The sequence below is a fragment of the Silurus aristotelis genome (genome assembly GCF_946808225.1).
Source record: "Silurus aristotelis genome assembly, chromosome: 13".
Taxonomy (NCBI): Eukaryota; Metazoa; Chordata; class Actinopteri; order Siluriformes; family Siluridae; genus Silurus; species Silurus aristotelis.
In genome coordinates, this window is record NC_139586.1 from 11,204,876 (window position 1) to 11,225,471 (window position 20,596).

General features: G+C 44.1%; 1 protein-coding gene and 1 long non-coding RNA gene across 3 annotated transcripts in view; both read right to left on the reverse strand.

Annotated features, from left to right (window-relative positions):
- Positions 1 to 7,871, reverse strand: part of LOC310735674 — a 171,327-nt gene extending 163,456 nt beyond the window's left edge. For both annotated transcript variants that reach the window (XR_014536344.1, XR_014536345.1), the window contains exon 1: positions 7,775 to 7,871. This is a non-coding gene — a long non-coding RNA (uncharacterized lncRNA). The remainder of the gene's footprint in view (positions 1 to 7,774) is intronic.
- Positions 1 to 20,596, reverse strand: part of lmo1 (LIM domain only 1) — a 128,681-nt gene that overhangs the window by 72,156 nt on the left and 35,929 nt on the right. The gene's annotated exons all lie outside the window — the stretch shown is intronic.

Sequence of the window (20,596 nt, forward strand, 5' to 3'; positions counted from 1 at the left end):
TACAGTTTAGCAAAGATAAAAAGCTTTAATAGACTTCTGTGGATTAAATGCACTGTTATAAATAGTGCGTATTCAGTTTGTATAATGGCGTAAACCTAATGTTACTTTAGATTTGTGTCAACACCAGGACACAGACTTGAATCAGAAATCTTTATATTTTTGCATGTTTTAACCAACACCTCGTCCCTGCGGCTTCTCTCCATCTGCCCTCCTCTCTGCATGTTTGATGGCTTTTGTCGGCCTGTTTCAATAATCCTCAACATGTATGTTTAATGGCTTGGGCCTTGACAGGAAATGATCAGCAAATGAAAGGAGGCGGAGGGTTATTACGCTGCGCGGCGGCGTGTCAGGCCTTACCGACATTCGTTTTATTGTAACTCATTTCTGTGGCCGGAGTACGTTCCGGGATTTAATGTTTCCATTCCCCCAGTCCTGTTCTGCATGACAAATTGTTTTAATAAACATATAGCGGGTAATAATAAAGTAATAATAAGCCTAGCAGTCACCTTATATCACTGCAGTTAAATTCTCTCCTTGCACACGCCGGCGTTGCTTACAATGACAATTACAACGCCGAGCCGCTTCTTAGCGCCGGGCGAACACAATGGACAGATTTAATATAGTTTGTAAATATGATTAGTGAGCTGTCGTGTTATTGGAGTGGAGTATTTACATTTCTCGCAGGGGTTATTCAGTATACACCAGCCACATTAAATACAGAGGCCTCCCTATTTCCCCCTCTCCTCTATTTTTTTCTTTCTTCCTTTCTGCCTTCCTTTCTTTTCTCCTTACACACTGGCCTTCACAAATTAATGAAAAAACGGGGCTGACCGTTAATATTCCACGGATCAATCACCATTTTTAATTTTGAGGATAAATGTGCAATTGTGTAATTCTCTAAAGGTTTCTCCCACCTACACTCTGTGTGTGTGTGTGTGTGTGTGTGTGTGTGTGTGTGTGTGTGTGTGTGTGTGTGTGTGTACGCAGATCCAGGTTGCTGTTATTGGAAATGAGAAAGAATGTGTTGGTGTAATGGCTGCTGGTTATTTACAGGGGTAATTTCATGCTACATTTCAATTATTGCCGAGATTTGTTTTAGCTCCTCAAGCTGTTGCTTCACCTGCAATCGACTGGCGAGAACAAATTTATAATCAGCCTCGTGTTTTGTGTGTGTGTGTATGTGTGTGTACACATCCTTCACTTAAGTAGAAGTACAGCTACTCATGTTTTAAAATACTCCGGTAAAAGTTGAAGTACTGACTATATTTTTTTACTCAAGTTAAAGTAAAGACGTATGGGCTTTGACATGTCCTAAAGTAAAAAGTAGCCATTTATTACAGATTATATATTTAGGAATATTTGTTTTTTTTATTAGTTTAATTAAAAGACAGACATATAAATAAATAGACATTTTAAGCTTTCTATTCATATAATATTTATGTCTGTGAGGCAAGAATTCACTGAGATTCGGGTTGATAACGCACCCTGTATGGGTTTTTTTATTTAACAAAACAGTTTTTTGTTGTTATTATGAGTGTATACAAATAAAAGTAGGCCTTTTACAGATTCTAATGATGTATTGCTCTTATCTGTTCGATCAGAAAAAAACGGAGTAATTTAAGTTAGAGTGTTAATTGCCGGATTTGTGCATCAGGGTGGATTTTGGTGCTTGATTTGAGACTTGGCACATCAATAAAAAACAAATGTTTAGTGATTAAATTATTATTATTTTTTTTTAATTTTGGTAGAGGTTATTATTTTTTTATATCTGAGTAAATAAAGGGCATCATGAATAAACATATGTTGTGCTGAAGGTTTTAATTTCACCTCTTTTATGTTTATTTATTTATTTACTTATTTTTTAATTATTTATAATTTTTTATTAAAATACAAATTTCTCAAACAGAAATGAGCGCTTCATTAATTGTGTGTTGAGAGAAATTAGAGCCGTTAAAATTAATTTGCGTTAACAGCCCTAATTAATATATTAATACAAAACGAATTTCAAATTTTGTTGCCTATTGAATGTATCCAAGCTGAACATTCATGATACAGAACACAAGCAGAGAAAAGATGATGATCAGGTGATCAGGAATGTCTCAGTCATGTTTACATCAATAAGCAGGCATTTTTTTTGCACCAGCTGATTTCTGATTTGGGACGTGAGCACCAGTTTTGTTTAATTGCTGGTATATTATTAGAGGATCTTTGTTATATAACCTGATACACAGAAATACTCAGTCTGATACAGAATTCAGTTTATTGCGATTCCATACTCTGTGACAAGAAATCATCAGAAAATTTACTAAAATGACACCACACTGACTATATGGACACTTGACCATAAGACTTGAAGGTCCTTTATAAACATCCTGTTCCACATATCGTCCCCATTTGCTGTTATGATAACCTCCACTCTTCTGGGACAATGTTCCACTAGATTTTGGACTGTGCTTATGGAGATTTGTTCTTATTCAGCCACACGGGTTTTAGTAAAGTCAGGTACTGATGTACGGTGAGGAGGCCTGGGGTGCAGTCTGCGTTCAGTTAATCCCACAGGTGTTCAATAGGGTTGAGGTCAGATCTCTATAGCAGGCCACTCAAAATCTTTCACTCCAACCCATGTAGACTACCACATCCAAAGATTTGTGGGTAAAATTTGGGGAAGAACCATATATGGCTAGAAGTCAGGTGTCCCAATACTTTTGTCCATATAGTTTATTAATGCTGTCTATATATATTTCTTTTAATATTTTGAAATCCTAATATAAGATATGGTAAGATATGTTTGTGCAATATATTAATGTAAATACATATGCAGCATAATAATAAAATAATAAATAATAAGTCTGAAGCACAATGCAGTCAAATAACTAACACAAATATTGATGGAATAATCCGATGCAGTAGAGGCGCGGCACATTTCGTCTTTCTCTTCGCATCAATCTGTCTGATGATCTATTAGCACTGCGTCAGGAAGATTAGATGCTGAAATCATTGCATTCTTCCACGTAGAAGGGGGGGACGTGTTAAAGTGCACAGGTCATTAGAACACGTGTCTCTACTGTTCCCGTGTTTAACTCACAGGTACTTGTAAAGGATTAATAGGATTTTGCTTGTGTATGCAAACGAGAGAGAGAGAGAGGGAGAGAGAGAAAGAGAGAGAGAGAGAGAGAGAGAGAGAGAGAGAGAGAGAGAGAGAGAGATAGAGAGAGAAGGAGAAGATGGAACAGAAGCTGAGAGAAGAAGTGACAGAGACAACAGAACATGAGAGAAAGACAGATAGACAGAAATTAAGTGAGAGAAAAAGAAACAGGAGGCTAGAAAGAAAGACAGACAGATAGAAAGACAGAATTTGAGAGAGAGCGAGAAACAATGAGTGAGATAAAAAGAGAAACAGACAGTAAAAGTGAGAGAGTGTGGGAGAGAGATTTTTGTGTTGTGTGAAAGATTATGATGGTCATTATGCCACATATGAAGAAAAAACAACAACAATAACATCAAGATGACATTCATGATCCATATTCTCATCTCCACTCTCATAAAGTCACTCGTCTATAAACTGATGCTCCTCGTGTGCACATATGAATATTTTGTGAAGTCGTATCTTCAAGTTCTGTCACATCGCTGGAGTAAATTTCCCTGCAGTGTAACAGAGAGACTTTTTTTTATTGAAGTAAAGGAGATCAGATCATCACAAGCCCCTCTGACACGACCACACTGAGCACTCGCTGTCCATCATGGCCTGAGCTGCACTCTCTAATTGTTGTCAAGAGTGGGCTGATCTCGTCTGCTTCTCTGTGTCTGTCTCTGGTTCTGAACACCATGATGAAAAGAAGACACACAGTTTACAAAAGAAGGGCGTTAACTAGAAAAACCAGCACTGTGTCTTATTCCCCTATACCAAACACACATTACACCATCACTGCATCTTTCTCTCTCTCCTACACGAAACACAACATACACCATCACTGTGTCTTTCACTCTCTTGTACCAAACACACCACACCATCAATGCGTCTCTCTCTCTCTCTCTCTCTCTCTCTCTCTCTCTCTCTCTCTCTCTCTCCTATACCAAACACACCACATTATCACTGAGTTTTTCCCCTCTCTAATACCAAACACACCATACAACATCACTGTGTCTTTCTCTCTCTCCTTTACCAGACACACCATTCTTTATAACTGCGTCTTTCTCTCTCTTTCCTATACCAAACACACCATCACTGCATTTTTCTCTCTCTAATATACCAAATACACCATCACTGCATTTTTCTCTATCTGCTATACCAAATACACCATCACTGCATTTTTCTCTATCTGCTATACCAAATACACCATCACTGCATTTCTCTCTTTCTACTATACCAAATACACCATCACTGCATTTTTCTCTATCTGCTATACCAAATACACCATCACTGCATTTCTCTCTCTCTACTATACCAAATACACAATCACTGCGTTTTTCTCTATCTGCTATACCACATACACCGTCACTGGATTTCTCTCTCTCTACTATACCAAATACACCATCACTGCATTTTTTTCTATCTGCTATACCAAATACACCATCACTGCATTTTTCTCTATCTGCTATACCAAATACACCATCACTGCATTTCTCTCTTTCTACTATACCAAATGCACCATCACTGCATTTTTCTCTATCTGCTATACCAAATACACCATCACTGCATTTCTCTCTCTCTACTATACCAAATACACAATCACTGCGTTTTTCTCTATCTGCTATACCACATACACCGTCACTGGATTTCTCTCTCTCTACTATACCAAATACACCATCACTGTGTTTTTCTCTCTCTCCTTTACCAGACACACCATTCTTTATAACTGCGTCTTTCTCTCTCTTTCCTATACCAAACACACCATCACTGCATTTTTCTCTCTCTAATATACCAAATACACCATCACTGCATTTTTCTCTATCTGCTATACCAAATACACCATCACTGCATTTCTCTCTTTCTACTATACCAAATACACCATCACTGCATTTTTCTCTATCTGCTATACCAAATACACCATCACTGCGTTTTTCTCTATCTGCTATACCACATACACAGTCACTGCATTTCTCTCTCTCTACTATACCAAATACACAATCACTGTGTTTTTCTCTCTCTCATACCAAACACACTATACACTGTTACGGTGTCTTTCTTTTTTCTATACCAAACACACCATACACATTATACATCTTTATTTTACTCCAAACACACCATAAACCATCACCGTGTCTCCCCCTCTCTCTATTCTACACTTTATTTTTATTTCATATTTAATATTTCTTTCAATTTTGTTTTACTTCCTATTTTTCAAAAAAAATATTGCTTCTTAAATCTTCTTCTTCTACCTCTTCTCTTTTCTATCCACATTTTCAGATTTTTTTTTCAGCTCTGTGTTTCATTTTCTGGTGTTTTTAGTGTCTCGTTCAGTTCTGCCTCATTTCACATAATTAATCAGAAACTTTAAAAACAGACACTGAATGTTCTGGAAACATTTCCTGTTTGTACTGTTTACTGAAGGAAAAGGAAAAGTTCAAAATGATGCTGAAGCTTTAGACTCTATTATGGTCCACCATGTTCCTGTTTATTACAGTAGTAGCTGAGGTTTAGTGAAGAAAGTGTGACATTTCTGATCTTTCTTCACTCTCTCTCTTGCTCTCTCTCTCTCTCTCTCTCTCATAAACCGCAGTAGATGTGTCGTGTCTGTCAAAAAGTTCCAGTTTCTCATTTGCTGCAATAATATTTGAGTTGGCAGCGCTTCTGTGCCTCCACTGGTGGATGGATCTAAAGGATGCATGACCTTTCAGAGTGGATTCATATTTGTGTAATTGCGTTTGGTTCTTGTTGCACTGCGTTAGAGCTCGTTACCAATTTTATTGCTTTTCCTCCTCAATTTTAGACATCAGTTTATCAACCAGAGCATAAACATTTCCTCATCAGCTTCACGGGTCACAGGGCAGATTGAAGAGTGAAACCAATTCATGTTAAAATTATTTTGTAAATCTTTTGTGAAAAAAAAAATTATAAAAAGTAAAGAAACGACATTTATTGGATAATATTGCATTATTAATTATATAGTTTTGTATATTGAAATTTTTTCTGGTCATCTTAGTGAATTTTTTTATTTTGTATGCCGTGTGTGTGTGTGTGTGTGTGTGTGTGTGTGTGTGTGTGTGTGTGTGTGTGTGTGTGTGTGTGTGTGTGTGTGTGTGTGCATCTGTGCCACCTACATCATCTCGAGCAGTTCAGAGTCAATATTTGTCTAATAACATGACAAACACATAAAAATGTAAATAAAATACAACCTATTTACCAGAGATGCCGACTCATAATTTGCACCGCTCCTCAGAGGCTGTAATCCAGTGCTACCGCTCATATTCACTGGTCTAGAAGTGGAGAACAAACCCTTTCCTGGGCTGAGACTAGCTAGCTAGCTGGTTGGCCAAACTCTTCTCTCGATGTCTAGCTTTTCTTTAAAATTTATTTTTAAATATGTCCGTGACCAAATCAATTTCTCTTTCTACTTAGGCATAAAATAGTCTAACTTAGATGTATTCATGTGTGCAGAGAGATGTTTTGCCACACAAGTTTTGCCAGTCAACTGTAACTGTAACTAACAGATTCCCTCTGACCAACCAATCAGAGGACGGAAAAATGCTGATGCTATTCTGGGCCAGCTAGCTGGCTCTTCTTCATATTATTATTATTTCGCCTGCTCCCATTAGGGGTCGCCACAGCGGATCATTCATCTCCATACCACCCTGTCTTCTACATCTGCCTCTTTCACACCAACTACCTGCATGTCCTCAGTCACCACATCCAAGACCCTCCTACTTGGCCTCTTTTCCTCCTTCCTGGTGGCTCCATCCTCAGCATTCTCCTACCAACATAACTCATGTCTCTCCTCTGCACATGTCCAAACCATCTCAATCTCGCATCCCTCAATTTGTCACCAAAACGCCATACATGCGCTGTCGCTCTAATAAACTAATTTCTAATCTTGTCCATCCTCGTCACTCCCAACAAAACCCTTAACATCTTCAGCTCTGCTACCTCCAGCTCTGCTTCCTGCCTTTTATGCAATGCCACTGTCTCTAATCCATACAACATCGCAGGTCTCACCACAGTCCTATAAACTTTCCCTTTTATTCTTGCAGATACCCTTCTATCACAAATCACTCCTGTCACTCTTCTCCACCCACTCCACCCTGCCTGCACTTTTTTCTTTACTTCCCTAACACACTCTTCATTACTTTGCACTGTTGACCCCAGGTACCTAAACTCCACCACCTTCTCCACCTCTTCTCTCTGTGACCGCACCACTCCACTGCCCTCCCGCTCATTTATGAACATGTACTCTGTCTTACTCCTACTGACTTTCATTCCCCTTTTTTCCAGCACATACCTCCACCTCTCCAGGCTCTTCTCAACCTGCTCACTACTCTCACCACAAATCACAATATCATCCACAAACATCATAGTCCAGGGAGACTCCTGTCAGACCTTGTCCGTCAACCTGTCCATCACCACTACAAACAGGAAAGGGCTCAGGGACGATCCTTGATGCAGTCCAACCTTCACCTTGAACCAGTCTGTCGTTCCTACTGCACACTTCACTGCTGTCACACTGTTCTCATACATGTCCTGCACCACCCTCACATACTTCTCTGACACACCTGACTTCCTCATACAATACCACAACTCCTCTCTTGGCACCCTGTCGTACACTTTCTCTAAATCCACAAATAAACTATGCAATTCCTTCTTTCATTCTCTATACTTCTCCATCAACATTCTCAAAGCAAATAATGCGTCTGTAGTGCTCTTCCTCAGCATGAAAAAATACTGTTGCCCACAGATGTGTACCTCTTCTCTCAGCCTGGCTTCCACTACTCTTTCCCATAATTCATGGTGTGACTGATCAAATAAATTCCCCTGTAGGTCCTGCAGGTCTGCACATCTCCCTTATGCTTAAAGATCGGTACCAGCACACTCCTTCTCTATTCCACAGGCATCCTCTCACCTTCCAGAATCTTGTTAAACAATCTGGTTAAAAACTCCACTGCCATCTCTCCTAAACATCTCCATGCTTCTACCGGTAGGTAGGTCATCTGGTCCAACCGACTTTCCACTCTTCATTCTCTTAATCACTGCTCTCACTTCCTCCTTACTAATCCAATCCACTTCCTGCTTCACTAACTCCACATCTTCCAACCTTCTCTCTCTCTTATTATTCTCGCTCATCAGCTGCTCAAAATACTCCCTCCACCTTCTCAACACACTTTCCTCATTAGTCAACAGATTTCCATCTCCATCCTTTATTGCTCTAACTTGCAGTACATCCTTCCCAGCTCGGTCCCTCTGCCTGGCCAATCAGTACAAATCCTTTTCTCCTTCCTTAGTGTTTAACCTCTCATACAGCTCCTCATATGCCTTTTCCTTGGCTTTCGCCACATCCCTCTTTACCTGCTGCCGCATCACCTTGTACTCCTGCCTACTTTTCTCATCACCCTGTCAATCCCACTCCTGGTTTGCCAACCTCTTTCCCCTTATGCTTTCCTGCACTTCCTAATTCCATCACCATGTCTTTATGTCATCCTTTCTATTTACAGATGTCACAACAAGTACTCCAATCTCCTTCCGGTTGCATTTCCTACATAGAAAATAGTCCACCTGTGTGCACCTTCCTCCACTCTTATAGGTCACCCTATGATCCTCTTTCTTCTTAAAACACGTATTCACCACTGCCATTTCCATCCTTTTAACAAAATCTACCACCATCTGCCCTTCCACATTCCTCTCCTTAAGGCCATACCTACCCATAACCTCCTAATCACCTCTGTTCCCTTCACCTACATGTCCATTAAAGTCTGCAATAAATCACCAATCGTTCATTCCTAGTTACACCATCTACCACTTCATCTAATTCACTCCAGAATCTTTCCTTCTTCTCCATCTCACTGCCGACTTGTGGAGCATAGGCACTGATGACATTTATCATTATCCCTTCAACTTCCAGCTTCATGTTCATCACCCTATCAGAAACTCTCCTCACCTCCACTACACTCTTACTGTATTTTTCCTTCAGAATCACCACTACACCATTTCTCTTTCCATCCACACCATGATAGAACAGTTTAAACCCACTTCCAATGCTCCTGGCCTTACTCCCTTTCCACTTGGTCTCCTGAACACACAACATATATAAATTTCTCCTCTCCATCATATCAGCTACCTCTGTCACTTTACCAGTCATAGTGCCAACATTTAATGTACCAACCCTAACCTCTACTCTCCTACACGTCTCCTTTTCCTGCCGTCTCTGTAGACGTCTTCCTCCTCTCCTTCTCCTACTTCGGCCAACAGTAGCCCAATTTCCACTGGTACTCTGTTGGCTAACGATACCTGTGGCGGTCGTTGGTAACCCGGGCCTCAACCGATCCGGTATAAAGTTCTTAATCGTGACCTGCATATTCGATTTGGCACGTTTTACGCTGGATGTCATTCCTAACGCAACCCTCCCCATTAATCCGGGCTTGCGGCCGGCACTAAGAGTGCACTGGCTTGTGCCTCCCTGATGGCTGGGTTGCCAGCTAGATGGCCCTGTGAGGGGAATATGAAATCTAATCCCTCAGCACCCAACAACTCACTTCACCTGTTTTTCATCATCTCTCCCTCTTCTTAAAGCCCCCATTCACACTCACTCACCGTTCATTTTACAGAAGATCATTCCTGGACTACCTGTACAAAGGACTATATCAGTTTTCCGGTAATGTTACTTCCTGGCTTGTGTTTGTTCTTTGAAAGTCTATTTATCTCATTTATAAGACTTCGGTTTCCGTCCCTTGATCACTGCGTGATAGAAGAATGGACCGACCTATACACTACCTCGATGGATCCGCAACCCACTTTCATCTTGGATCCATCATTGAGCTCACCGCCTCCCTCCGGGACGCAACCCACCTCCAGCACCCCGATGGCTCTCCCGGCTTCATATTCCTGAGAAGTGGCAGAGTGCAATGGCTTCCTTCTGCAAGTAAATCTCTATATTAAGATGCAGCCACACAAGTTCCCCTCCGATCAATCCAAGGTGGCGTTTCTCACTTTCCCACTCACCGGGAGGGTGTTGGCCTAGGCGAGGGCAATATGGATCGCCAATTGCACCATAACCACATCCTAAGTGCTATTCATGAGGTATTCTGCACCGCCACTGGGGCCCTCACTACGGCGGATCAATTACCTATTCTACAGCAAGGGACTTCTCCCCTGACGGATTACAGTCTCCGTTTCCACACCTTACGAGCCACCAGTGGCTGGATCGAGACCGCGCTCCTTGGGGCTTACCGCCAAAGGTTAAACCCGGACATTAGATTGGTGATGGCAATATATGCACTAGGGTTGGAGGCTTTCATACAGCGGTCCATCCGCATCTCCCAGTGGCTGGCAGCCTGTCGATCTCCGGGGCCAGAACCTGCTCCTCCTTACTCCTTCTCATCAGCTGCCAAGGAAGGAGAGAGACCGTCGCCTCGCGGCCGGAGCATGCCTGTATTGCGGAGATCGTGGCCACTTCATTTTACAGTGTCCCGCCAGACCCCCACGACCCGCGGTGAGTATGGTCAACTTCAACTCTGATATCACCCATCTCTCTAAAATCTCAGTCACTCTAGAAACCCCCTGCCAGAGGTGGCAAAAGTACACACATCCTTTACTTAAGTAGAAGTACAGATACTCATGTTTTAAAATACTCGGGTAAAAGTTGAAGTACTGATTAAACTTTTTTACTCAAGTGAAAGTAAAGATGTCTTGGCTCTGACATGTACTTAAGTAAAAAGTTGTTTGTGTCGCCATTATGAGGAAAAAACCCACGAAACACCACCTAGAGGGTTAATTGTGTAAAACATAGCGGATTTTCTGTTTGATTTGAGACTTGGCGCATAAATAAAACAAAAGTTTACTGATTAAAAATATTTTTATCTGGAGTTCAATAATTTATTTTACATCTAAGTAAAGAAAGGACGTCGTAGATAAATGTATTTTTTCCCGAAGGTTTTAATTTTGCCTCTTTTATATTAAGAAATGTATTTATGTATTTACATTTTTTTATAAAAATGGTAAAAACAGAAATGCTGAATTGATGGCGCGTTAATAACATTTAGTGCCGTTTACAATAATTTTAATTTTGACAGCCAAATATATATATATTAATACAAAACACATAAAAAAAATTTTGTTACCGAATAAATGTATCCAGGCGGAACATCCACATATAGAACACAAGCAGAGAAAAGATGATGATCATGAATGTGTCTGTTCTCAGTCATGTTTACATCACTGACTCCCTCTGTCTCATCCACATTAACCCCAAACTTCTTACTGCCTTCTGCTTGCTGATTCTTATCTTCGTAAACTAGTCTACATCTGTGGTGAGTGAGAGTCAGGACTTTATACACCAGCGGATTGAAAAAGACGCGCAGTAACAGGAAATCGGTTGTTCGGCTGAAATCGGCACGCAGTGAAAATAAAAAAAATATATTTCACCAAATCAGTGGATTAAAACTAAAGTAACGAGCCGGTTTTGAAAATGTAAGAAGTAAAAAGTACAGATATTTGTGTAAAAATGTAATGAGTAAAAGTAAAAAGTTGTCTAAAAAATAAATAGTGGAGTAAAGTACTGATACCTGAAAAATCTACTTAAGTACAGTAACGAAGTATTTGTACTCCGTTACTTCCCACCTCTGCCCCCTGCCCTATTTTGGGAACTTCATCTCCCAAGACTGCCTAGACCAGCTTCAGCTGTGCCGGGAGAAAGGGATATAGGAGCTGGCCATCCAGACTATTCAGGAAAGACCTTTGGGGTGTGGCTAGGTGAAATACTGTGCTCAGGTGATCATCCTCCAAGTTGGCCTGTTCCATCGCGAGGAGATTCGGTTTCTCATGTTGGAGAACTCTAGAGTGAGCGTCATACTGGGACGAACCTGGCTGTCTATACACTCCCCCAAGTGCTCATTGGATCCCTTTGACATCCTCGAGTGGAGCCCACAGTGCAAGGAGCAGTGTCTTCAGGACCTACCCCATCCGCTCCCAAACCCGATCCCCCTGGCAGCCACACTCATTGAGGGAGCCACCACCTCATCAGGGTTGGAAATTCCCTTGGAGTAGAAATCCTTTGAGGACGTGTTCAGTGAGCAGGCAGCGACATGCCTGCCCCCCCACCACCCTTGGGATTGCGCCACCGACCTGGTGCCAGAAGCCAAGCTGCCCAAGGTATGGGTTTACCAGCTGTCAGTTCGGGAGTGAGCAGCAATGTAGGATTACATCCAACAGGCCCACCGGCAGGGCTTCACCGCCTCTTCCTCTTCTCCCGCTGCCTCCAGTTTCTTAATGGAGAAGAAGGAAGGGGGACTCCAGCCCTGCAATGACTATCGGAATCTAAATGCTCAGATCGCTCGACTCCTGTATCCGCTCCCTCTGGTCACAGCCCCCCTGGAAGACCTACGGAGTGCCCAGATCTTTACTAAACTAGATCAGCGCAGCACCTACAATCCAGTGCGCATCCGCCAGGGGGACGAGTGGAAGACAGCCTTTATCACCCCCTCTGGACACCCCCTCCTATGAATACCATGTCATTGTGTACGGCCTGTCCATCTCCCCTGTGGTGTTCCAGACTTTAATGAATGAGGTGTTCAGACCGTTCCTCCACTAATTCATGATTGTCTACATTGATGACATACTCATCTTCACAGTCATCACCGACCATAAGGACCTCCAGTACCTCTGAGAGGCCAAGCGTTCATCACCCATTAGCTCATCCTATGCCCCATCATCTGGGAGTTGGAGGAGGAAATCCAGGCTGCGGCCCAGGAGGAACCTTCCCAAGCAGGGTGCCCGGAGGGAAGGACATTCGTCCTGGAGGCATGCTGGCAGACCTTGTTTAAATCCATTTATGAAACCCCTGGTTCCGATTACCCGGGGAGAAGACATACTCTCCTCTCAGGAAATCGTGTCAGACCGGGGATCCCAGTTCACATCCCACGTGTGGAAGGCGTTCTTTCAGCTTCTAGGGGAGAGCCGCCCCTGGGGGTGGGGGGTAATGTCAGGGAACCAACGGCCACAATGCAATTTATGTGGCGAGGACACTAGTCCTTAGCCCTGTGTTTCCTGTGATTGTTGATTTATGTAGCACCAGGGTTCAGGAGGAACGTTGTTTCATTTCACTGTGTAATGCGTCAGTTATATATGGTTGAAATGACAATAAAAGCTTCTTGACTTCTTGACTTGATTCAGGCAGCAAACACAAGCCTCAAGATCAGTTCATAGAAAACAATGACTTGTATAAAGGCCAGTGTTTAGGGCAGCATTTAGAGCAGAACCCAAGGGATATACAGTCTTTAAGTGTAGTAGAAAAGCATCCGTCCAGTAGTCAACCACAACTTAATAGAGAACCATTAGCTGGATCTAGGATGAAAAATGGCAGCTGGATGACGATGAGCCCTTTTGGTCCCAGTCTTGCACTATTCTTCTCTCACAAGGAACCCTCTATAGAACAAACAAACAACAAACATATTTGATCCTAACCCTTTCCTAAGGCATATTTAAAAAAGGTACATACAAAGCTACAGCAGGTGCTTACTCACATTTGAGTATAATAACAATTGTTCCTCAAAACAGGGTACCAGCAAAGGACAGCAAACTAGAAGTCTTCCCATGTGCTTACCACACTACTTTCTGCCTGATACCCCTTCTACACTCCCTTTTAAGCACATAAGCCCCTCTGAAGTTTGAGCGCCCCCTAATGAAAGGACTAACTATAGCATGCCGAAGAGACTATGGAAACTATTGAAACAGTAAAACTGTTACAATATAAACCAATTAGACTTCCTGTAATCATGTTTTAAGCACTGATGCTAAATGCTAATACTGTGTAATATTGATATATTATAAAATACAATGGTGATAGTGATAGTAGAACTATTTATTGTTATTTTTTACTACTTTATCTGGCCCGAAACAGTAAAATGTTTTTTTTTTATTCTCTGTGGGTTTCTTTTGATTTACAGCACTAACCTCTCAGCTCTTACGCTCATTTCATTGACGTGGGCCGTCCTGCTCTCTCGTGCCTCGTCCACAACACAAGTTTTAACTCTCATCTCTGCTAATGAATATTTTTGCTTATAGCAGCTGCTTCTCCTCTGAGATTCCTTTTAATTAATCATTTATAAATCTGTTAGTTTATTCAGCTCTGCCTTTGGCACCGGCTGCGTTGGGAAAGTGCGAATGATTAGTTACAGGAATGAACGCTACGCACACACACACACACACACACACACACACACACACACACACACACACACACTATCATCATGCCTTGTGTTTTGAACTGATTAGCGCCTCATGCAAAGCAGCGTTTTCATTTTACACAGCGCTTCGTTTTGCTTTCAAACACTGCCTCTGGACTGAATACATTTCAGCCCTGCGAGGAAGTGTTCAGCTGAAGAATGTCTCCATCTGTCCCATGCTCTAGGGCTCTAATGAGGGCTGTGATGTCACAAAACTAAATAAATTTACAATAATACACAAATCTTTGATATGATGTCATTTATACCAACAATGTGTAAGTGTATACACACTATATAGACAATAGTTTGTGGACATCTGACCATGTGATTTTTTTTAACGTCCTATTTATATTTAGACTCCATTTGCTATTAGAATAACCTCCATTCACTTTCAGGAGCTCAAACTGCGTCGAAACATTTTGGGAACGCGCCCAAGTGTTCACGATCTGAAATAATGTGTGTAATTATTCAAAAATTGGACACTGGCCGTCACCGATGAGGTGACATCATGACCAGGAGTATAAAACGCATATAAGTGAGAGCAGCGGCAGCTTCTGTCTGTTCACTAAGCACTCTGTGTGTTTGTGTTGTCTGTCAGATTGTTAGTCAGAAAAAAATAAATAAATAAATGAAAGCAAAAAATTTAAGCACACTTTCCAGCCGTGCGCTCCTCCCTGCCCCCACTATATTACTGGGGGGGATATACACAGCTTGTGTGTCGCTTGCTTGGGAGCGGAGCATGTGAAGTTGGTTCTGACACATGACAGATCTGAAGACTGTCATCTTCAACAGGAAGGCTTCAAAGAAAAGGTCCTGACACAGGACTTTCCGGGGAGCCGCACCGCTTTATCCAGTGCCCACCCTGTCCTGCCCTGCCCCCCTCAGGGACCTGGTCCGTTAAGCTTACCACCCTCTGTGCTTCAGGGCACGGCCACTCCTTGAACCGTCTCAGGGCGCTGCCCCGGCTCTAGAGAGACTGATACCCTTGAGGCACTTTGTGGCAGCTTGGAAAGCTTTTCCAGATTTGTCCCAGTAGGTCCATTTCGGCTTATCACGCCCCTGTGGCCAGGCTATCTCTGGGCAGAGACTAGATTGAAACTTGTTTTCTTTGCGGCACCCGGTACGACCTAGTGTGCCTGGGTGGGACCTGGCCATCGTTTTGGGGGCTCTGTCTGAGCTCCCCTTCGAGCCTTCAGCCAAGGCATCTTGGAGGCACCTTTAAATCAAGAGAGCGTTCTTGTTGGTCATCTGCTCTTGTTGATCATCTGTATGGGGTTACATCCCCAAGGTGCCCTCGGTCATCCCATGACCCTTAAGATTACAGGCATTCTATCCTTCACCGTTCCAGGCCCCAGACCAGGAGAAACTGAAACAGCTCTGTTGGAGAAGGACCGATCACTGCTCGTTTGCCATGGCCCTCCCAAGAGAGGCCTACCTGCTCATAAGCAGATTCTGAGCAGGTGAATTGTTGATGCTATCACACCATCGTATGTGTCCTCTGGTCTCCCCACTCCCTTCGGGGTCAGAGCTCACTCCACCCGGAGTGTGGCTGCCTCAAAATCTTGGTCCTCTGGAGTTCCCCTTTAAGACATATGTAACGCTGTGGGTTGGTCCACCCCGTTGACCTTTGTGCGGTTCTATAACCTAGACTGCAGTGCAACTCCTGGCCCCTCAGTCCTTCTCTAGCTGTGTTAAAAGATACACACTAGGCAGGGACTGATTAGTCTGGCGTGATTGAAAACTTGTTCCCAAAGCGTTTAAACGCAGCTCGAGTTCCTGAAAGGGAACATCTCTAGGTTATGTGTGTAACCCTAGTTCCCTGAGGGAACTAGGGTTACACTTTATACCTTGTATATAGGTTACACTATATACTTTGTATATAGGTTTCTTTACTTTCCTCGTAGTTTTCTTTGTTTTGTTATTTTTCCACTTGTTCTTTTCTGTGGAGTTGTTTATACTTTGGACTTTGCACTTGTGCACGCTGTAAATAAACACCACTTTACACGGAACATCACAGCGAGTATTGCCATCATTTGGGTAGAAGGCGAACCCGTAAGGCTGCTCTACCACATTTGGTGTCAGAAGTGGGATGGCTACTCGCAGGACAGTGCCAAAAGGACGCAAGGCCAGGATGGTGCTTTGTTCCCAGACCCAGGCAGCCACTGATGAAGATGGAGCCTGGGAAAAAGTGGATTCAACTGAGGAAGAAAGAGAGGAGGATTGGTTGCCTCCTGTACGACCCAAGGGTACGGCATCCAGGACTGGAGCAGGGCCGCCCATTAAACCATTTGAAGAAGGGATGGCAGAGGTGTTCCGGCAGTTCATGCACGCACAGGAGCAGCAAGAGCAAGGCTACCTCCAAGCACTGCAGACTCTGCAGGAGACCATGCAGCAAGCCATCCAACCAGCTTCTTCATCACTGGGCCTGGAGAGCCCACGAATGGAGCTGCCCACACCAGCACCCCGGAGGATTAGCCTGTCTCCAAGGGTTTCGCACACTCCAACAGGAAGCCCACAACTGGAGCTTCCTACACCAGCCCCCCGTCGAAGTGCTACTGCACTGAGGGTCCAGAGCACACCGACGCCCACCAGTCAGCCAATGCTCAAAACCGAGCCCAAGTTGCCAAGCTTCCAGCAAGGTAAAGACATTGAGAACTATCTGCATCGGTTCGAGTGGCTCGCCAGAACCTGGAAGTGGCCGTAGGACGAATGGAGCTACCAGCTGGTTCCACTGTTGACCGGGCAAGCACTGGAGGCCTACCTGGCAATGGATGAAGACCAAGCAGTGGTCTACAGTGAGCTCAAGAAGGCGCTGTTGGAGAAGTTTAACGTTTCTCCAGAAACCTATCGTCAGCGGTTTCGTGCGATTACGACCCCAGTTGCAGAGACACCCTCAGAGACGTATAATCGGCTGAGGCACTTGTACCGCCGTTGAGTGCGACCGGAACTACACACCAAGGAGGAGATTTGTGAGATGGTCATCCTGAAGCAGTTTCTCCGTGTCCTGCCATACGAGATCAGGATATGGGTAAAAGAACGGGAGCCGAGAACTGGGCTGCCAAACTTGCCCAGCAGTATCGGAACGCTCACCAGGAGAGTCGTCGTTTCCAACTGGTGAAAGGTGACCAGAATAGTTCTACCAGTGGATGGAGCGCTGGAGAATCTCACCGCCACATTCAAGCCAGCAAGGGGGACAAAGACACCAGAGAACAGAAACTCACGTGCTACTATTGTCAACAGCCAGGACACAAAGCAACCGTGTGCCCAGCAAGAAAAGCTGATGAAACAGTTACACCGACAGCTGGGGATCAGCGCTATCAAGACCAGTCCATACCACCCGTAGACAGATGGACTGGTGGAGCGCTTCAATAAAACGCTCACAAGCATGCTGCGAAAGTTTGTGTCGGAAACTGGAAGGGACTGGGACAAATGGCTACCTTTCTTGCTATTTGCCTAGCGGGAGGTGCCACAAGCCTCGACTGGCTTCTCACCCTTCGAGCTCCTGTACGGTTGGCAGGTCCAAGGACCCCTGGATCTCCTCCGGAGAAACTGGGAGGACCCTTGTTCCGAAAAGAAGGCTGAAAAGGGCATAGTCCAGTATATCCTAGAGATGAGGGATCGTCTGGAAAACTACAGGAAGCTGGCAGCGGAAAACCTCCAAAAGGCTCAAAAGTACCAGAAGACGTGGTATGACCAGTAGGCCCGTTCCAGAGAGCTACGACCAGGCCAGAAAGTACTGTTGTTGCTGCCAACGTCCACGAGTAAGCTCCTTATGAAGTGGCAGGGGCCCTAAAGTGTGGTACGGAGGATGGAAGAGATGTCCTACGAAATCTATCATCTGAGCAAAGGCAAGGCAAAACAAACTTACCATATTAACCTGCTGAAGGAGTGGAAATAGCCTCCCAGCAAAAAGGCAGACCCGGTACTGCTCATTTAGAAGGTGGAGGAAGATCAGGAGAAGGATCATCCGGAACCAAAGGCTAGCGGGCAGGCACAGCCAGCAGAGGTAGACCTCAGACACCTGGAGGCACCCAAACAGGCTGAGCTGCAAACGCTTTTTGGTCGATACCCGGCGTTGTTTCGTCAGAGGCCTGGACGGACCAACCTGGTACACCACAAGATCCGCCTGACCAATACAACCCCATCTCGACAGAGACCGTATCGGGTACCTGAGAGGCTGGTGGCACCACTGAAGGCAGAAGTTAGGACTATGCTGGAGTTGGGAGTAGTCGAGCCGTCAAGCAGTGAATGGAGTAGTCCGGTGGTCATCGTACCGAAGAAGGACAACACCCTCCGCATCTGCATTGACTTCCGTCGATTAAACTCCCAGTCCCAGTTCGACGCATACCCGATGCCACGCATTGATGATCTGCTGGAAAAGATCGGGGGAGCCAAGTACGTGACCACCTTAGACCTGTGTAAGGGATATTGGCAGGTGCCTCTGGAAAAGACGTCCAGACCTTACACAGCATTCAGGACCCCACTAGGATTGTGTCAGTTCACGGTTCTTCCCTTCGGCCTACACGGGGCACCAGCAACTTTCCAAAAGTTGATGGACCAAGTGCTGCAAGGCGGGGAAGAATGGTCGGCCGCGTATCTGGACGATGTGGTGGTCCATAGCGAGACCTGGGCTGATCACCTAAACCACCTCGAACAGACCCTGAGGAGGATCCAGGAGGCGGGCCTGGTGGTACCTTTTCTTGCAGCCGTACAACTTCAGAATCAGACATCGTCCAGGGAAACAGAACCTGACTGCTGACTACCTGTCTCCCCACCCGGCAAGCTCGCGGCTTGCCGAGGGGGAAGGTGATGTGACAGAGTGAACTGTTCCTATGGTTAGCATGACATTACACACTACACTTTCACTTCATCTCCGTTTCTTGCTACAGGGCTGTGGGTGCACACACACGCCAGGTAGCACGCCGCTCGCACACACACACACACACACACACACACACACACACACACTCCATTCTCTCATCTCTCATCCTGGACAATAAGCACACAAACACACACACACACACACACACACACACACACACACACACAAAAAAGGACTTCCTAAAACTTTGTGTACATGTTCTTTGTTTCATTTTGTTTGTTGTTTAAGTTTCATGTACTCACCTGTTTGTTGCGTCGGTCTTCCGGGTTGGGTTTGGATAGCAGCCAACCGGAGCGCTGAATAGCGGCCGGCTTTAAAGCGCCGGTGCTGCGTCACGCATGCGCAGTAAAACCGGAAGTCGGCAAGTTTATGTTGATGGGACATTTTTTTTGTGTGGTTATTATTATTATTGGTATTGTTATCATTTCTGTTATTATTATTATTATTGTTATTATTAGTATTATTATTGTTATTATGTTTATTATTTGATAAACATAATGATATTATTCATTCATTCATTCATTCATTTTCTCCCGCTTATCCGTAATTCGGGTCGCGGGGGCAGCAGTCTAAGCAGGCCCCCGCCTTCGACTGCTGCCCAATCCTCACAGCACCGTCCCTTACGGTCCCTCCTGCAGGTGGTGAGCCCACTGGAAGGCGGCCCAACGTCACGGACCTTGATATTTCCCTTATAAGGGACCCCTGGAGCATAGAGGGTTAAGGGCCTTGCTCAAGGGCCCAAGAATGGCAGCTTGGCGATACCGGGGCTCGAACCCCCGACCTTCCGATCGGCAACCCAGCGCCTTAACCGCTGGAGCCACCACTCTCCCTGAATGAATGAATGGATGAATGAATGTTTATTATTTGATAAACATAATGATATTATGATATTTATAATGTTATTAAGCCATTCTGTGACTGGCTACAAATTACCAAACCCCTTTGGGTGAAATGGTTGAATTCAAGGGGAGGGGCTTACACTTAATAAACCAGTCTCCCACTTCAATTCAGTGTTGGAGTTGTAGGAGTGTTGTATTGTGGAGATAGTGGAGTTGGAGAGCGAATGTAGTGAATGCACATGAGCAGGTGCGCCTACTTTGTATATAGGTTTCTTTACTTTCCTCGTAGTTGTCTTTGTTTTATTATTTTTCCACTTTGCACTTAAGCACGCTGTAAATAAACACCACTTTACACGGAACATCACAGCGAGTATTGCCATCATTTGGGTAGAAGGCGAACCCATAAGGCTGCTCTACCACACTCTTTCTCTTGACATTAAAGACTGTACTTAGAGCAGATAGGTGGAATGGCTCAAATTGCCCTGATTTCTAATAAAATCATCACACA